The sequence below is a fragment of the Mycteria americana genome, chromosome 2 (assembly GCF_035582795.1).
Source record: "Mycteria americana isolate JAX WOST 10 ecotype Jacksonville Zoo and Gardens chromosome 2, USCA_MyAme_1.0, whole genome shotgun sequence".
NCBI classification, from domain to species: domain Eukaryota; kingdom Metazoa; phylum Chordata; class Aves; order Ciconiiformes; family Ciconiidae; genus Mycteria; species Mycteria americana.
This window is the reverse complement of record NC_134366.1, coordinates 142,313,556-142,332,336: the sequence shown is the minus strand read 5'-3', so window position 1 is coordinate 142,332,336 and position 18,781 is coordinate 142,313,556. Positions and strand designations below refer to the sequence as shown.

The window sequence follows — 18,781 nt, the reverse complement described above, 5'->3', positions numbered from 1 at the left end:
CTGACATCCGCTCTGAAAATGCTGTTGGGAACAAAGAAACTACGAGCAGAGGCTGAAACCATCTTTAGTTTCAGTGTCATTAGTACTGAGAGGATGTGTGGCTTAATTTTACTTTTTTTTTTTTTTTTTAGAAATACAGTTTATCATTGTATGTGAATTGCCATTGACAAGGCTGGTAATTAGCCTCATATTATTTTCAGCATAGTTCACATCCACACATCACAGGACAGAAAATGGGAGCCTTAGACAAACAGAATCCTTGTAGAAGATCATTAGGAATCCCACTGTGATATGCCACGTGCAACCTCGTTGATTCAAATTAGTCATCTGCATTGTTCTATATTTTAGACTGCAGGAGGTTTCAACTTATTTTACAAAACCACAATTGTTATACGTTTACGGTCAGAGTAACAAGTAATGTTCTGCACTCTCAGAAGACACCAAAGATATTTTAATATGTAGTCATTATACAGCTCTGCCTGCAACACTATTTAGAGTTTCATCAGTGTCTAGGTAACAAAGCTGTATTTTCTCAGCTTTTTACAACTGAGCTGTAAACATGAACTCTCCGTTAAACACAGCACTGTATAGAAAGTATTATCTAGGACTCAGGGGTTTGATTTTCCTTTTTTTTTAACTAAAAAGAGAACTTTGATGATACACACCTTTGAAATGAATGTATCCTATTCCTGATTTTTGTGTGTGTAGACGTAATATAGGCTCAAACACTGCTAAACCCACTGTGGTTTAGCTGATAAATTATAAGAGCAAAAATGCTGTTTGTCACAGTCCCAATTTACTGTGAGGTCAAATATGTACCTTTAAAATAGAGTTTACAGCAGAGTTATAAAATGGTCCTTTATGATGGCTATTTGATCCCATTCATGTCTTTATGCAAAATCTTTGCTGGTATTGCTGATGGCAATATGTATATTTTTAACAAATATACCTCCCCCGACTAATATGTCTCAACAATTTACATTCTTTATTCCTTGCTGATATTTACTAGTGCAAATCCATCTATTTCAGCAGACGATTTACTCCAACAGAGTATTTAGTCCTACTCAGTATCCTGTCATGCAACTCGGTAACCTCACAAATACTTGGGTCTGCACTATGTATGCTGCAGATGCAAATGATCCAAACCTAAACTTGTTCTTGGTAGGGGCCCTTCAAAAGATCCTAGCGTGAGAAGGGTATATTTGATTTTTATTTTCTAGGAAGTTGACAGAATTTTAATGTTCTTAAAATAGATGTTTTTTATGTTTTATGTTTTTGGATACAAATCCACATACACTGAAGAATTATTCATATGAATTCTCCTTCCTTTGTGCAGAAAATCAGGAATCTGATATATTACTTCAAGAGTACATAACACAGCATCAGAGAAAGAATTCAAGGGTAGCGAACAGCTCAGGGGACCAGTAATAGAATATGAAGCCTAGGTTGTTGGTTCAAATCTAATCCAGGTTGGAAGTAACAGCAATTATTGCCATCTAATGTCTTTTCAGTTATCTGTATGAAATGAGTTTGTGGTCTCAGTGTAGTTTCTAATGGACAGGTGTCTAGATCACAGCTGACACTGTTGTTGGCAGACTCAGTGTAGGGACCAAAGTCCGAACGGGTCTGTAGATTGAACTGCTTGCTCTTTGGTGTCGGGGCAAAACTCAAGCATCTCAGCAGGAGAATGTGTCAGCCACTGAGTTTTTAGAACCTGTTCTATCGATGAAAAGTATTTCAGTCTTCAGGCTCTTCCCCAGGAATCCTCTCAAGGTCCAACAACTTTTTTCAGTTAAACAATAAAGGTGAAATGACTCCCATAACACCCATATTAAAAATTAGCACCCCGAAGCACAAGAAGACAGACATAAAAGGAGCTGTCACAATAGTTTCAATTCGCTTGCTGAAACTCATCTGTTTAAATTTATTCAAGTGTTTCACAATAGAATAATTCCTTTAATGGCTTGCAAATCTCTCCTGCACACTGTGCCACGACATGCACATACAACATGGCATGTTTCGCAAATCACTGATTGTAGTAGTATTGTGGATATAATTTGTTCCCTTCTACTTGCGAGAGCACTAGGAGAAATTTTGACTAGCTAGGGATACCGCTCAGATGACCCCCTTGATGTGATCATTCACGCCACTTGTATTACAAAGCGCTCTCCTCTCTCATCCTGTTTGGGTATGTTAGATCAGAAAGTATGCGCAGAACCACTCAGTGGTGACCGTTTGCTAGACATGGCTTTGCTGGTGTTAGGTATCCCAAAGGATCTGCAGAATCCCCCGTACAATTCTTGCTACTACAGTGAGCTGCTGAATAATGTGTAGGTTGCAGAGCTGCACCCTGGGTCAAATCTTCTCCAATTTAAATTCATGTGCAAAATCCTGTGGATAAACACTACGATCTGAGAAAAAATGCCACAAAGACATGTAAAAAACATCCATTTTTATGTATCATCCAGTTGGAAAAATGAGAGTTCTGAAAAATCATATTATTTATGGACCTTCCCAAGGGTAACCATGCTATAAAGGGACTGGGACTTTTATATAATAAACACAAATCAGTGTGCTTAAGGCAACTAACTGGCAATTATGTACAGTTTTGATTATGGGAATTTACATTTCCACAAAGGAATATAATTACAAAGAAAGTAACTTTTTTTTTTAATGTTAGCCTTGTACTTTTTGACCTGGGTTTCAATTTAGTGGAGATCCAGGAAATTTTGATCAACGTAGATACATATATAAATGTTTGTATAATAAGTATCTGGCAGGCAACAACACTTCTACTGAGGATTTTCTGGATCTGGATTCCACATGATACTAATTACTAGGTAGTAAAGCCAGTAGAGGAGAAAGAAGTCCAAAGAGAAAAGCTACCATATTTTTCCTACTACAGGTGATAGATATTATTTGCCCCATTATTATTTTATATTATTTATGGATCACTCTGAGTGACATATGTGAGTTTAATGTATTCATGTAAGGTATTATATACATGGGGAGAAAGAAAGAAAACATTTGGGTCTAATTCTTACATATTTTTATCATGAAAATTGAATCTCAAGAGACTTGAAAAGTAAAAGGAAAATAAAGGAAAGAAGGAAAGGAAAGAACCCAAAAGCAATAATAGAAAAGAGAAAGAGTGATATTGTTAATAAATGAAGGATTAGGAGACTCAAACAAAAGGAGACTTTAATATATGATAGAGAAGAAAGAAATGGAACGACTTTTAAATTTAATAGACAGTTCATAAATTAAAAAATCTGTCATATAGTATTAAAAATCACACTTAGCATTTCACTGAGTAATATATTACTAATTTATGTTATGATATATGATTCACTGTAGTGCTAATAATTTATATTTTGTGTAGAATTCTAAGTCTAGATTTCCAGCTTTAGTAAGCCTCAGAGTTTTGTCTGGCTTTCCTGCCTCTGGGTTTCACGTAGTGATCAGACATTTCTAAAAGAAGCATGAACCATGTGTGAGAGAATTACAGCAAATGGGCAGGAGAGTTCCTTGTTTAACACAGCATTTGAGGTCACAACTATATTGCTGGGTTCACCAAATTATTACCGAGTAGTTATTTGTAGGGATAGGAGAGCCCTGTAAATTCTCAGCGCTTACACACTCTGAAGCATTTTATCTTTAAATTTCTAAAGCTCTGAGCAGGGTTTTAGCCACAAGACTGTGGCTGGCATAATAAGACTCTTAGCTAAATTCCCACACAACACTTTGAAAAGGTAGAGACTAAGGTGTGGGGGTTTTTTTGTTTTGTTTAAAAAACCCCAAATAGCTGGAAAATGTCCTGTGCTGCAAGAGCAGCTTAATCTTTCTCACTTCCTAAATCACTCTCCTTGTTTCCCCTGAGGTCTTCACCAAAAACCTGGCTTCAGCTTTTCTTCCAAACTTGTCTTTCCATTTCCGCCTTACCTGCTCCCCTCAACACCTCTCTCCGTTTCAGGCATGTCTGTCACAGTAATGGGGCTGGGGTGAGAAGCTAGCCTGAATGAGAATTCCTTCCTTCGATCTGAATTGCTGCTGCACTATATACTGTTCCCCTTTCCCTGTCTAGTAGTGCAAGCAGTTACAATCCCCTCTTATTCCACGTCCTCTCCTATGGGTCATTGGTATCCAATAACCCAGGGATCAATAACCATCTCCTTTAAGATAAAACGCTGCCCAACTCCCAACTCTTGCATGGTTCCTCAGTCGTAGTGGTCATCTGTGTCAGAGAGTACAGATCTTTAGTTTAGTATAGCGTATGCTTGTGTTTCTAAAGAGAAATGGCATTTACAGCTAGAAACTAGCAAAAAAACCCCACACTGAAATAGTTTGTTAGGGAAGTTGAAATTCTTCTCGTAATCAGAAGCAACACGGTGCATAAGTGGGCAGTGTGTTTGAAGGGCAGAGAATAGACCATTCTAGAAAAATGGGCAATTAAATGGAAATTTTTTTTTGACTCAGTATAATGTGATTGAGGAGAGAGACTGATTAGAGGTACACAGTGAGGAATCTCATAATCACAGCAGGACGAGGGAACCCTGTTATCCCCACCACAGCTCAACCTCAGGATAGCAATAGAGGCTGTTCCACAGCTGCTAGGGAGGAACCCAGCCAACAGAGAAACCCTTGAGCTGTCAATAAATCCAGACATCACTGCTGCTGCTATTGGAAAGAGATACACCAGAGGTTGTCATCTGGGTACTGCAACTGCCAAACTTGACTGCCTTTGGCCACAGCTGTTGACTTTGTTGCTGCAAGACTATTGAGTAGGAAGAAAGTAAAAACAGTGCCAGCACAGTGGGGAGGCAGCTACCAAGTTAATGTTCAAGTGGTATCCTGGCAGTTCTCAATTTGCTTTGTAATTGTTTTGCTCGGTGGGAAAATAGATGCACCAATAAAAGTTTAATTTATAACTGTAACTTTAAGTGCGTGCATGCAGTATGGTAGTTGTGCATTTGTAGATTTATAATGAGTGACAACTGGATGTCTGTGTTACAGAGTACTCAACACATGGAAAAGCAAATATTATCTCAATAAAGGTCTTTTGTCTGTTTTAAGTGGTTAATCAAACTCCATAACCACAGCTCATACTTTTGGAGGATATCTTTAAGAGGAGAAATAAGAGAATGACAAAGAAAAGGAATGACATCTTGGCTGGGCAAAGTGCTAGCAAATGTCTGGTTTACGCTTTTTTTTTTTTTTTAATTTATTTTATTTTTTGTTACTATTCAGCAGGACAAGGCATTATTTGAAAGCCAAGATGGGAATGTTTTGAAATGTTGCCACATCTTTTTGGTATGATGTAAAACACAGGGTGTAAGATTGCAAGGGTTCCCATTGTTCAGTGAGACCAGTCCTTTGTTATAGTAGTCATTTTGATGGTTTACTTTCATTTGGAGGCAATTTATACGTGTCTCTTCTAGCACCAACTTTTTTCTTTACCTTAAACAGTTTATTTCACTCCTTGACATTTATCCTCTTGGTCTGTTTATAGAAGGCACCCATACCCCTTCCCTCTTGTCCCTTGTAGCTGTTTCCCATTTCTCCCTTCCACTAGTAGGTTTCATTCTACTTCATTCTAATATGCCACAGTCCTCAAAGCTCAATCTGCTGTAGAGAAATTTTGCTGGTATAGATATTTTTGTTAATATTGAGGAAAAAACCTTGTACCCCCAAGTGAGCATAGCTTATAAAATAGGATCCCTATTCCCCTAATCACTTCAGCTCCTGCTATGTGTAGCTGTTACAATTTAAATTAATCTTTTCTTAACATGGGTTATTAGAGCCATGCACAGTATTCCACATGAGAAGACACAATTACTTAAAAAATAGTAAGAATGTTTCCTTGTTTTGATTAGAAGTACATCTACTTCTGCCCACTTTCACAGACAGAATTCTGGTCTTTACATGGCTTTTCCTGAATTTCTAGGTGTTTTTCTTCATAACTGCATCACTCCACGGCTTATGAAATGATGGCTCCTCTGATAAAGTAATCTTGTAAGACTTAGTCTAGACAGGGCACAACGGTGCAAATCTGAAGGAAAACAGCTAGAAGAAAAATGCCTTTCTAAGATCTTTGAATCTCTTGTTTATCCTGAATTCCACCGCAGTATCTTCTCCCAAAGCCTCTTCTTAAGAGGCAGATAGCCGAAGTACTGCCAGCAAGACATTCTTTGTTTATATGCCACACTTCCTGGCCAGCCTACCCGTATCAGTTCCCTGGTTGAGTCATCTCATGGCCAGCTATTTTGGACTTTTAGCCTTTAAATATCTCCCAGATGTCCTCAGCAGGTACAAAGCAGCTCAGTAAGAAGAGTACTGACCTTCAGTAATAAAGGTAGTATTACTGAAGTATTGTCCAGAATTGGCTTTTATTTTTTTCAATACCAGGTATGGAACAATTGCTGTAGTGTTCACTTTCCAAACAGTGAAAAATAAATAATAATGAAAAATCACTATAGAGCATGATCACAGTTCTTTTGCAAAATGTGCTTCATTACTACATTCAGCAGAGCACATCACTTATGATTCTAGTTGCAAAATGACATTAAAAAGAACAATAACAACAGTTTAAAGAACAGACTGGTCAGATCTGTTCTAGGTCACCATGAGCAGTCAATTTAATTTTTATGTGGATGTAGATTTTGCATTGTTATGCAGACATGGAGGTTCTTTTATATATATATATACACAGAGCACTTTTATGCACATATAAAGATCTTCTTTTGCATATCCTAAGTGAGAATTACTGTGAGGAGAGCTTTTCAGTGGAAATAAACTGTAACTTCAGGAAGCATACCAGTTTAAAAGCTCCTGGTGAAAGAGAAGGTTGTTGGAAGTTGAAAACTATTAGCAGAAGAGGCAAAGCAGAATGAGGGAAAAGAGATTCCAAGGGACTGTAAGAAAATTTGGAATGTGAATTTTTCTGTGGTATTCCCTTGATGCTGAAATTACTTAACTCAGGCTAGATGTCCTCATCCATTTTTGGGACATAAACATCTTTCTTGATGGACTGACTGATGGACCAACTTCTCTTCTACTTCTTATAATGCAAATGTAAGGAAGGGGGATAGAACATATATAACAATAACTTAATAGATCTGTAATGAGAAATCTGGAATAGACCCTGAAGCTAAAGAGGTCAAGGTAGGACAGGAGACAATATGATGAGCATAAATTTTGATTTTTCGGACCGAGATAAAAGTCCAGAATCTGCAGGAGAAAAGCAAGAATGGACACGGTCAAAGCACCTGCACCTATTAAAGTTATATGAGGAGAAAAGTAATATTGTCAAAACAGACAGAGAGGGTTTGATGAACGCTAAAGGGGTTAAATTTGTCCACGCTTAACTTTAATGGTTATTTTAACTTGTGACTCGACACCCACAGGAAGAGGAAGAAAAGGGGAAAAAACCCAAAGGAACAACTTACTTGAGCTAACATAACATTAGGCTTTGTATTGAAATAGAATGCAAACATATCTAAATGTGTGCTTTAGAACAGGTGTACTGGCCTCTAGTAAAATGATATAATACACAGTCATGCAGAAAAGTAAATAAAAATTTAGCTTTGTTTAAAATAGACTGAGGGTCTTTTAAACATTGTTTTAAAGTGCCAGTTCATACCTACAATATATAGGGAAGTGTGCATAACACCTACAGACCAATTTTAAATTTCTGCAGAATTTTTCCCTTTTACTTTGGACAGGAAAGAGGAAAGATATGTGACTGAGATTTCTTACTTTCAGAAATCCTGACGACTACGTGTTGGAATTTTGAGTATCCTCAGTGCTGTTTCAGTTGTGAACTTGAATGCTTTGAAATATTAGAGTGGAGTGTATCTTTTTGTGCTTACGTTGGAAATCTGAAACCCTCATTATTTCTGCATTTGTTAAAATACAACTCTCTGTTCAACATACAGACAAAGCAAAAGGCTTTGATAAAACCTGATCTACATTCAGAGATCTGCTATGATCTCAGCTTTTCTAAAGTGGCACATTGCAAAAGGCACAGTACTAGTAGAAAGTACTAAAAGAGGCTACTTTTAACAGCTTCTCTTTACTTTTTCTTGCCAGCAGTGTTTTCATTTACATACCTGAATCATGTCATTATTGTTGCCTTTGCTCTGTCTCTTTCTGGCACTTCAGTGGCTTATCACCTTTTCTTTTTTTTTTAATAAACAGTGCGCTCTGTACATCTCTTGTGTTGATTTCTTGAATTAATATTCATGATTATTCTTTTCAAGCCACAAGATCCTCTGTTGATGTTTGCTTTACAATACTCTATCAAACATACTTTTACAAAATAAAAGGTCTTCTTCCTTTCAGAGGCTTAGGTTGGAATGTAGACAGTTATCTTCCACATGGCATGTAATAAGATCCTGGTTTTATTATCTAGATAGATACAGTTTTCTTGCTCTCCTAAGTTTTGCTATCTGTATTTTTAAAGAAACACTGCATCATCCCTATCTAAAGTGATCCACAAAGCAAGCTCACTGGTCAAAAACACATGTATGTGCTGGGTTTTTAATATGTTTTTCTGCATTGCATTTCATTATTATTTTTTGCTGATTTTTTCTGTTTAGAATGAAAAATGCCACAAATAGAGTGCTAAGTTTTAAGTACAGTAAGCAGTGAACATTTCTTTTTTAAAGGGTTCTCATCTATACATTTCCAACAGAAATGAAACACAAAAGCAAAGGTCCTTTTAAAGATATAACCAGAAGAGATGACTATTTCCTAATTCTCCTTCTCCTCTCAAAAAGAAAAACAACTATACCATATATATTTCATTCTCAGAATTTCATTCTCTGTTTTTCTGTACTATGGCTCTTCTTGTTTTGTGTTACTTCCTACACAGGACTTTGTTGCCCTTCTCTAAAATGGTAATAGCAATAATTAAACAACCATCAATGTACATTTGCATCTCACAAGTACTCTTCCACCTCAATCACAAGAGTCTTTTGACTCACTGATAATTAGCCAGTGCATCCATCACAGTTCCTTTTTTCTTTCTTTTCTTTTTTTCAGTCAGCTGGTCCATCTGTCAAACAGAGCACTAATATGACTTTACAGCAGCAGCCGTCTTCCCTTTTTATGCATAAGACTACCACCTTCCGCTCCTTTGAAAGGCTTCTACTTGTTTCAAGTTAAGCTGAGCATAAAACTCGATTTCTACCTACAGTTATTCAATGTATATTAAAAAAAAAACAAATTGAAAAAGCCATTTTTTTTCATTTCCCTTAGTCTGCATTTACTCGCCTACTTGCATGTAGACTGTGAACTTTTGGTGCCATAAGTTTTCCCTTGACTGTTTGAACGTGGTGAACAGCAACACTTACAGAGAAGACAGAGCTTCCTGCCATATGAATGTGAAAGAAAGGAGGCTTTTATGCACTGGTTATGTTACAGAGATAAAAACAAAACGGGCTTCCTCTTTTTATATTCCCTGCCCTGATCCCCGGCTCCATCACCTCCCCTACATATACCTCCCCAGGCCATTAGGCCCTGTCTCCTAGCAACATATGGCCCCTTACCAGAGATTTATCTGACTGCTGCCTGTATGCAATCAGGCTGTCAGTCATTTAAGAGAGAAAGTGATTGAGCTCTGTCCTGGATGCATATATTTGCGGCATTTAGACTCTGTGCATAGGTATGATGAGAGGCTATGTAGCAATGTGGGTTTGGAATATACTCAGAGCAAAACCTCACTAGGCGAACACTGTTCTAAGTAAAACAGAAGATGTGCTTTTGAATTTGTGTCCATCGGGAATAATCCTTTCTACCTCTTCTTTATCTGTGGTACTGACTTTACAACTGTCTTACTTACAAAAAGGGTAAATTCTATTTTATTTTTAAAACTAAAGTTTCCCATGAAGCTGCTTAAGCTGAGTCATTAATTGGTTCCCTGACATGTTAGCATCCCCACTCACTCTGAATCGGATCACGAGGGCGCGCTGACAAAATTCGCATCCCACCTTCATTATCTATAGTGGTAAAGCACAAACACGCACGCTGCACTGAAGTAATGCTTGTTGGATACTTGCATTTGCAATATAAGGCAGTCTTTGTCACAAGCAAGAGCAACATGACTTTGACTCCTAGGCCACAATTTCCAAATGGCCAGTGACTGACAGTGTTTCTGAAAATGAAAAATACTTGGTAGGGGATATTTCTAACACCTAATGTTAGACATTAGTGTTGTTCATACTTTAGCTGCCCCTTAGCAGTCAACAGAGAGAGGTAGGATTTAAGACCTATAGCTAGAAGCCTTCTGCAGTGACTACAGGCAACATAGACGCCTACCTATATTGGGGTATGTGTCATTAGGTGACTTTTCAGTCTCATGTGTTTCCTTCCCTGGGAGAAAAATGGTCTAGGTACAGCAGCTATTTTATGGCACACTGCAAAGATAAATCTTGATGCTGAGATCCTGTTGTGAGCCCTGTCCAATTAATACATCTTAAACTGGGCAAGGGACAGGTGTGTAAACCAAACAGGCAGAAAGATGAAGCATGAAAAAGGCCACTGTGGGAAGTCCTAGCTTTGGACTCCCTACATCTGATCTAGCTCTGTCTGAAGAACCCCAGTGAAAGACTCACATTTCAAGGCTGCTGCTTGAAACGCTGACCACAACCCACCCTTGTCTCTCTCAGCCCTGGGCTTTCATCAGGATTCCTTCAGCTACCTCGAAGGGAGATTTAGGCATATGTTCAAGAGGGCAGTGTGAATTTCAGACTGTATAATCTATACTTCAGATAACCTGCACCCATTTAATATTGCTTGAAAATAAATCCTTAGATAACCTGCACCTTTCTGGAACCCATACAAAACGAGGGGCAGTGGCACCAGGGAAAGAGAGATTTTGGGATAAACTTTTCCTTATGTTATCCGCACTTGTGCGTTAACCTGCAATGCTGCTTAATCACAGGATTATTTTTTAGAAGAACATTCATAGATTAACACATATGAAAATGTGTTGCCTTTCAGGCACGTAGATGTAGACCTGACTCTCTCCAATGAGTCTGCAGAGAGAGTTGGGCAGTCTTGGGTAATGAGCACTTGGAATTACTCATCCCTTTGGTGTCGTAGTACAGCAATCGAGGGCACTCTCAGCAAATTTGCAGACGACACCAAGCTGAGTGGTGTGGTTGACACGCCTGAGGGATGGGATGCCATCCAGAGGGACCTGGACAAGCTCAAGAAGTGGGCCCATGTGAACCTCATGAGGTTCAGCAAGGCCAAGTGCAAGGTCCTGTGCCTGGGTCGGGGCAACCCCCAGTATCAATACAGGCTGGGGGATGAAGGGATTGAGAGCAGCCCTGCTGAGAAGGACTTGGGGGTACTGGTGGATGAAAAGCTGGACATGAGCCAACAATGTGCGCTCACAGCCCAGAAGGCCAGCTGTATCCTGGGCTGCATCAAAAGAAGCATGGCCAGCAGGTCGAGGGAGGTGATTCTGCCCCTCTGCTCTGCTCTGGTGAGATCCCACCTGGAGTACTGCATCCAGCTCTGGAGTCCTCAGCACAGGAAAGACATGGACCTGTTGGAGCAGGTCCAGAGGAGGGCCACGAAAATGATCAGAGGGATGGAACACCTCTCCTATGAGGACAGGCTGAGGGAGTTGGGGTTGTTCAGCCTGGAGAAGAGGAGGCTCCGGGGAGACCTTATTGTGGCCTTTCAGTACTTAAAGGGAGCTTATAAGAAAGATGGGGACAGACTTTTAGCAGGGTCTCTTGCAATAGGACAAGGGGTAATGGTTTTAAACTAAACCAGGGTAGATTTAGCCTAGATATAAGGAAGACATTTTTTACAATGAGGGTGGTGAAATACTGGAACAGGTTGCCCAGAGAGGTGGTAGATGCCCCATCCCTGGAAACATTCAAGGTGAGGTTGGACGGGGCTCTGAGCAACCTGATCTAGTTGAAGATGTCCCTGCTCATTGCAGTGGGGTTGAACTAGATGATCTTTAAAGGTCCCTTCCAACCCAAACTATTCCATGATTCTGTGATTCTATAATTAGTGCCTAAACCAGTGCCCACTGAACTCAATGGAAAGACTCTTACTGGCTTCAGCAGGTATGGAACAGTTCCATTTTTGGTATCCAGCCAAGTGGATAAAGCCACTTATTCTTTCTGTTAATACAGTGCTTGTCCTTAGTAATGTGGGCACAGTGATTCCAAAAAATAAAGTTCTCCAGAGACTGTACTTCTGGAAATTATATATTTATATGTAGTTCCAAGCAATTAAGTGAATACATCAGCATCGGGCATCTGAATTTGCCAGTCGGTCAAGATTCTTGACTTTTCTTCCATGTCCAAAACTGAAATCTCTAGTTGTTCGTGGGAATACTCAAGTTAACTAAAAAACTAACTGAACACATTTCACTTAACAGCGAGCGAAACAACCATTTCTGATCCGCTGCATTCCAGCGTTTGGTTCCTCAGTCATTTCATGCAGACTTCTGGTAACAATTAATACTACCATAAAAAGAAAATAACAGGGAGAAACATGCACACAAATTGAAAGCAGATATCTGAATGTTGTTGTCCCACAAATTTAGATCAACCGCATGTCTGCCTGGAAACTTGTAACTAGCATTCATGACTGATGTTATAATATAAAGTGTGGTAGAGAAATGACAGTGGAGCCTGTTTGTACTTTCTGGAATTAATATATATGTGCAGATAATTAAAAGAACAATAAAAATACACAAGATGAACATACACAGGGGGAAGGTTTAAACATCATCCAAACATGTCATATGGTATGGGCCTTAGGGAAATAAAGGCTTACAGGATACTGGCAGACAGTCCTGCTGCTGGTACCAGAATTTAGCAGTTTCACTGGTTGAAAATAAATCCTTTTAGTTAATCCGGCTCTGTGGGTGGAATTACACACACCACTCCCATTATTGTTAGACAGGAGTGCAGGCTGAATTCCCATGAACTTTGCTGAAAATGTAACTTGCAGTCTTCCCTATGCAAAGCTTTATTTATTAGAAATGCTTTTTAACGTGTCATGGTGAAATCTTATCATGGTAACATCAGATGTGGCTGATATTAGGGGGTGCACATTTCTCCCTTGATGTGTACCTGCAACTCTTATTGGCATGGCAGGGCATTTACTATGCATATCAAGAAGGGAATATGTGAGATTGTGAATTCTTTCACCCAGTGTGTTCCAGAGAGTAAAATTTTAGCGGCCAAATGTTGACACCTGGCATAGTGAAGAGTTTGCTGCAGACAGCCAAGGTTATTGAATGGGAATGTGGCTGCACTGTAAGCCTTCCCTTCACCATCTGGTTCTTTCTGGAATATGGAATATATATCACAATTACATGAATAAATGAAAAGATATGCAAGTTAACTGAAATGTATGTGTTTCTCTGCTTTTCTGCACAATGAAACAGCCATCTGGGAATCAGCATGTCTCACGTTTCAAGCACAAATCAAAGCAAGCAGCAATTCACTCCGTGACGTGTGCTTCATAGAAAACTGGACTTCATTATCACGGAGTTAATCACTTTGGAGTCTTTTTTTCAGGGTTCCCCCCCCACCATGGACACAAAACAAATCTACTTGGAAATATACAGAGAGTACCCTTATTAAAATTGCATTTGAAACACAATGTGGTTAAAAAATTTAAAAAAAGAAAATAGAAGCACATTTGTTTGCACTCTCACCTCTCAGATCCAAGCTCAGAGGTGGGTCTATAGAGGGGGGAAAAAGAATTGCAAGATGGATATATTCTTTTTTTCCCTCCCCTTCTTCACCCCAGTTTGTTTTACACGCATATTTTCCTTTTCCACGTCTATGCAGCTCTATTGGCTAATGGAATGGGTGACATGGATCCAAAGTGTATGCTGTTGCCCAGCAAAACTTAATGGAAAGTGGATGGAGTGGGGGGAGCACGCTGAGAGCCAGAGTGTCTGCCAAGAAAACAGCATCTGACCTTCCACCATCCACTGGCATAGGGGATATTTGAAGCCAGAACCTCCCCCCCCACCCCCCCCCAAGATTTTCCTTTCTCTTCTGTGGAAGGTGGGTGCAAATCCTTGCAATAGAAGACAGTGGAGATTTGCTGGGGGAAAACTCTTCTGGGGCTAATCCGGAGGGACGGGATGCTAAGACTCACTGGAATTAAAAGGCATGGTGTCTGCAGCTACACTGGGTGTGAATCTGGGTATGTACGTTAACTGCCATTGCATCCAAAGGCAGAGAATATGTCTGATAGACAAGTAGTGATAGTGCTTTGGGAAAAGCAGCTTTAGAACAATGGATTACTGTAGTTTCATTTTATATATGTCATTTTGTAGCCTTTCTGGAATGAAAAGCTGTCTCTATTAAAAAACCCCCCAAAATATAATTGCTGGAAGACGTTCAGACACATTTGCCCCTTGTCCAAACTTCATTAATCTCCCCGAACACAAGAGTTGACTAATTTTATGGGCTTTTAGCCAAGCTCTTAAAAAATAAAATTTAAGAGTAAATATTGATGATTCCTTCCTATGCTTGTTCCCCAAATAATCCTGTTCTAAAAAAAAAAAAAGTTTTTTATACGAGGTGATCTTAAAGAATGCACCTTTTTTTATTCCTGGCGAAAGTAACTAAATATGTAAATTCCTTCTTTACAAGGAAAAGACTGGTTCTGTAGTGGCTGCATATTGGGAAGCGCTTATATGCATTTGCAGCATAATGCAGGAATGAAGGAACAAGTGTCTTTCTAGAAAAGAACAAGCCTGCAAATCTCTCCGTGCTACATTGTTTAACCTGCAAATGGTCCTGCAGAGTCATAGCAGGTTGCCATCGATCTGGGACCAAAAAAACCTTCAGCTTTCAGTCCTCCAATTTTTGATGTGTTGAGCACCCTCAAGACCCACAGAAAACAATGACAATGTGGCTTTTGATGGTGTGGGATCAGACCCTTGAGGGGAGCTGAGAATCATCATCCCCCTGTGATTCTAAACTCTCAGCAAGCAGCAGAGATGGAAAAATAGCTAAAACCAGAGCTCACTTGAACCCCTGTTGTCTGAAGTCTCTTCGTGAATATTGGAAGAAAATCTGCTTTGAATATGTTCTCCCTACTTCAGTTGTCTAAAAAAAAAATCAGGGTCAAAGAAAGGGCACAGTAAATTCTGAATATCTGAAGATGTGGAGCTGATGTATATCCACTAAATGCTAACATAATTAAGACATGACATCATCCTTCAAGCATTATGGGTGCTGTATCTTGTATTGTAAATCCTTATCTAGCTTATAATGGTCTGCTGAGGGCTTAGTTATTTTTCCTCTCTGCACCTCAGATATGTGTATTAAAAATTATAAAAATCAAATTGACTTCATAATTGATTTTTTATGGACGTTATTTGTTTTGCCATGAATATTTCATAAACAATTTTTTCCTAAAGTATAGCATTATAAGATGTGCAACTGAGAGACAGATAGCAGTGGTTGCATATGAGTCTATATGAAATCAATGTTATCCTTAAATTTAAATTCTTTGTTAATATGTTGCATCTTTCCATTAATTTTTTTCTCTTTCTTGTTTTAAAATCAAAAGGGAATGTGCCATTGTCTTCATTTAGAACAGGAACAGATGTATTATGCCTTTAGCATTTTTCTGTTATAGTTACCTTTTTGATTCATTTAAAAAGTGGCAATGAAAGAAATGGTCCAGAATCTGTAACACGTTCTCCCATGTAAAAATCTTTATTCTCATGAATCATTCCACTGGGGTCATTGCATAAAGAGGAGTTTCAAGACAGAGCCTACTTTTCTCAGCTACGTGAATTCTGACTTTATCAAGCTCACATGTGGTGCAGCCGAGGCGATGAAAAAGTGGCTGAGAAGATGAGGAGGGTGGAGGGTGGAGTTTCCCACAGCACAGGATTTCTAGGGACAGAGAGGAGAGAAAATGAGTATGAAAAGCCAAATGTTATTAAACACAGGGCTCTTCTTGGGGCCTGATTGCTCCAAGCCAAGTGGCAAGGCCCTCCCTGCTGCAAGCAGGGGGTGCATCAGAAACTCCTTTTGAAGATGATGCGAGTAGATCCTGTGCAGTGGGGACACTTGCCCACTGCTGAGGTCTCTGCTTTGAAACAAAGCCTGTCTCTCCTTGCACTTCTGTGGAGGAGACCGGCGGTATCGGCTTAGGGGTTGGGCTCCCCATGCTCAGGGCACTTCCAATGGCTTTTGCCACCTTACTTTGGCCATCTAGAAGTTAAGCTTTTGCTCTCAATTAGCTGTTTGGCCCCCTTATATAGTCAACGAGGCACCGCCAGAGGGAGTTCATTGCAACCTATATAGTAAGTGGAGTTTGGAAAGGCCTCTCTCTTAATTGACAGAGGGGTCTAGGCAGCTGGCTTAGGACTAAGACTTTTGAGACTGAATTTGGGTAAGATGAGTGGCACCCAGAGCCAAATCCTCAGCATTAACATCACCATTAACTGAACATAATCTGTGAGTAACTTGTAACACCCTTCAGTGAGATTTTTCTACTGCCTAGTGCCCTGAGTTATGCCGTCACAGGCTCAGATAAAGCAGGGCAAGCCCACTGGGTGAGAACGGCATTACCACCCGAGGATTAGCTGTGTAACAGCAGACAGCAGAGAGCTGTTAACCTTTTGCTTTGGTAGGTATTAAGAAAGAGGGTAACAAGAATTTTCCATCACTAAGGACGTATCAGGCAGCATTAGCAATGGATAATTTGAGGGGTTAAGAAGTCTGCCCTGCGGGAATTTTTTAAAAAAGTTAATCTTTTATAAAGATTGAAAGTTTCACAGGCACAAAGTTTGCCTCAGAGAGATTTAGTTCTTTTAGCCTATGATCTTGATACTTGCCAAAGGACAGACTAAATGTGAATTTGCATCATGCCTCCACATGTGTTTCACATATTTTACATGTGGCGTCTAAATGGCTCCTGTGACCTTAGTGTGTGGATCACACGTTTTTCACATATGCTTTGTGAGGTTCACATCTGTTTGAAACATTGTTTCTGACAGTAGAAATCATTATTGTTTTACAGCAGGCTCTAATAATTTAATTCAAGCAGCAGAACTTGAGAAGACGCAGAATGTTTTCAGTTTTGGTTTAGATTTTGTGTTGAGTGCTACCCATTATAATTGCATGCTGGAGGAGAGATTCACAGCCCGGGCCAGAGTTTCCAATTAGGGCGATCAAGAATTTTTTGTCAACATGCTTTTTTTCCAGCAAATACGCTGACTTGTCAATGTTGGTTTTTTTGCAGAAAGGTGCCTGATCCAACTATCGTTGTGTTCTGAAGGGTTTTCTGGGTCTCTGGTTGAATTTCTGCTCAAAGCTAGGAAGCCAGTGGTCCGCAGGCAGGTAATCACACAGGGTTTGGAGAATCTGGGCTTAATTTTTTATTCTGTAAGATTTAGAGCACAGCTTGAACATGGCTCTTCCATTAACCCTTGTGAGTGCCCTAATGTCTTGGGCTGTGCAGCTAGTTTTTATCTGCCTCAGTAAATTATTTCTACAAACTGGAAAATGTCCTGCAGAAGGAACTTGAAAATGGGAGAAGCTCTGACCACGTCTGTAGCTTGTTTGTTAGGACAAGGATGTAGGAGACTTTTGCAAAAGTCCGTGATGCACTGCATGTTTAATTATCAATACAAGCAGAATTTCTCCAGTGGAAGAGATTGAAAGCAGTCCATTCTGCTACTGGATGGACAGGGCTCTTACTAGACCTATCAGATATGTGCGTACAAGTGCTTAATCTAAATGAGACTGACCAAAAATTTGAAACGTGGGTTCTCATGCACCACTTCTGAATAGCTGCAGAGTGAGCAGATATGTCCTGTAGTGACAATCCCAAAATCACCTGCAAAATGGGACCCAGCTTTCTGGGTGACTACTTACTGCAAGCCTGGTAACATTGCTAGAGGCATGGTCAGAGTGCTGGCTCAGAGTACGAAGGATTCACCTGACAAGTTAATGCACTGCTCAGCTTGCTTGCACCAGCTAGTCACAGGCAGTATGTCAGGCAGCCACATTTGGGCTAACCCATGGCCAGTTCTTTCATAGCTACTGCACACATAACCAGTTTCTCAGTTTTACCAAAACTGGTCTATGGTAAAAACTACAGTGAGAACAGAAAACATTTCTAGGACCTAAAATACATGTGGGATGGAAAATATTTTTTTTCTCAGTCAAAAAAATCTGTCCTGTAGCATTCATAGATGCAACCTTCCTCCATTTCATTGTTAGACCTTCCAGGTACCCAGGGGGATAAAACTATACTAGAAGTGTCTACGTTGAGGGCACCCAGACACTGTGGAGATGTTTGAATTTATCTATGATTCTGTCCTCCATCAAGTGAGCAATTCCTGTCAGCTACTGAATTTATTCCCCCTGCTCTGTCCCATCTATTTCTATATGTGGTCCCTCAAAGAGTTCAGTCAAACACCTGTCTCCTTGATTGTTATAAGAAGCTTGCTTTAAATTGCAAGATATTTTCAACCTCGTGTAATTCTCTTTATGGCTGATAAAATAATTTTTTTTAATTTCATGTTTAATTCGTAAAAGATAACCCTTGTACTACAGGTTCACAGGGAAAAAAAGCACTCAGCCCTGTATTGTCATGCTGCAGTTGCAGACCTACAGGTGATGGACCTCATCCTCCTGGAGGAGGAGGTTGCCCCACTATGTTTGCAAAGACATAGGAGCAGTTGAGATTATTGCACTTACAGAAAGGGGGCTTGGTATGGATGCAGAAGTGGTTATAGTACACTTGCATGAAAAAATAC

At 39.6% G+C, this 18,781-nt stretch overlaps 1 long non-coding RNA gene across 2 annotated transcripts in view; it reads left to right on the top strand.

The window, feature by feature from the left end:
* LOC142406221 (uncharacterized) overlaps positions 1 to 18,781 on the top strand; it is a 64,831-nt gene that overhangs the window by 27,114 nt on the left and 18,936 nt on the right. For both annotated transcript variants that reach the window (XR_012774500.1, XR_012774499.1), the window contains exon 2: positions 13,833 to 14,054. This is a non-coding gene — a long non-coding RNA (uncharacterized LOC142406221). The remainder of the gene's footprint in view (positions 1 to 13,832; positions 14,055 to 18,781) is intronic.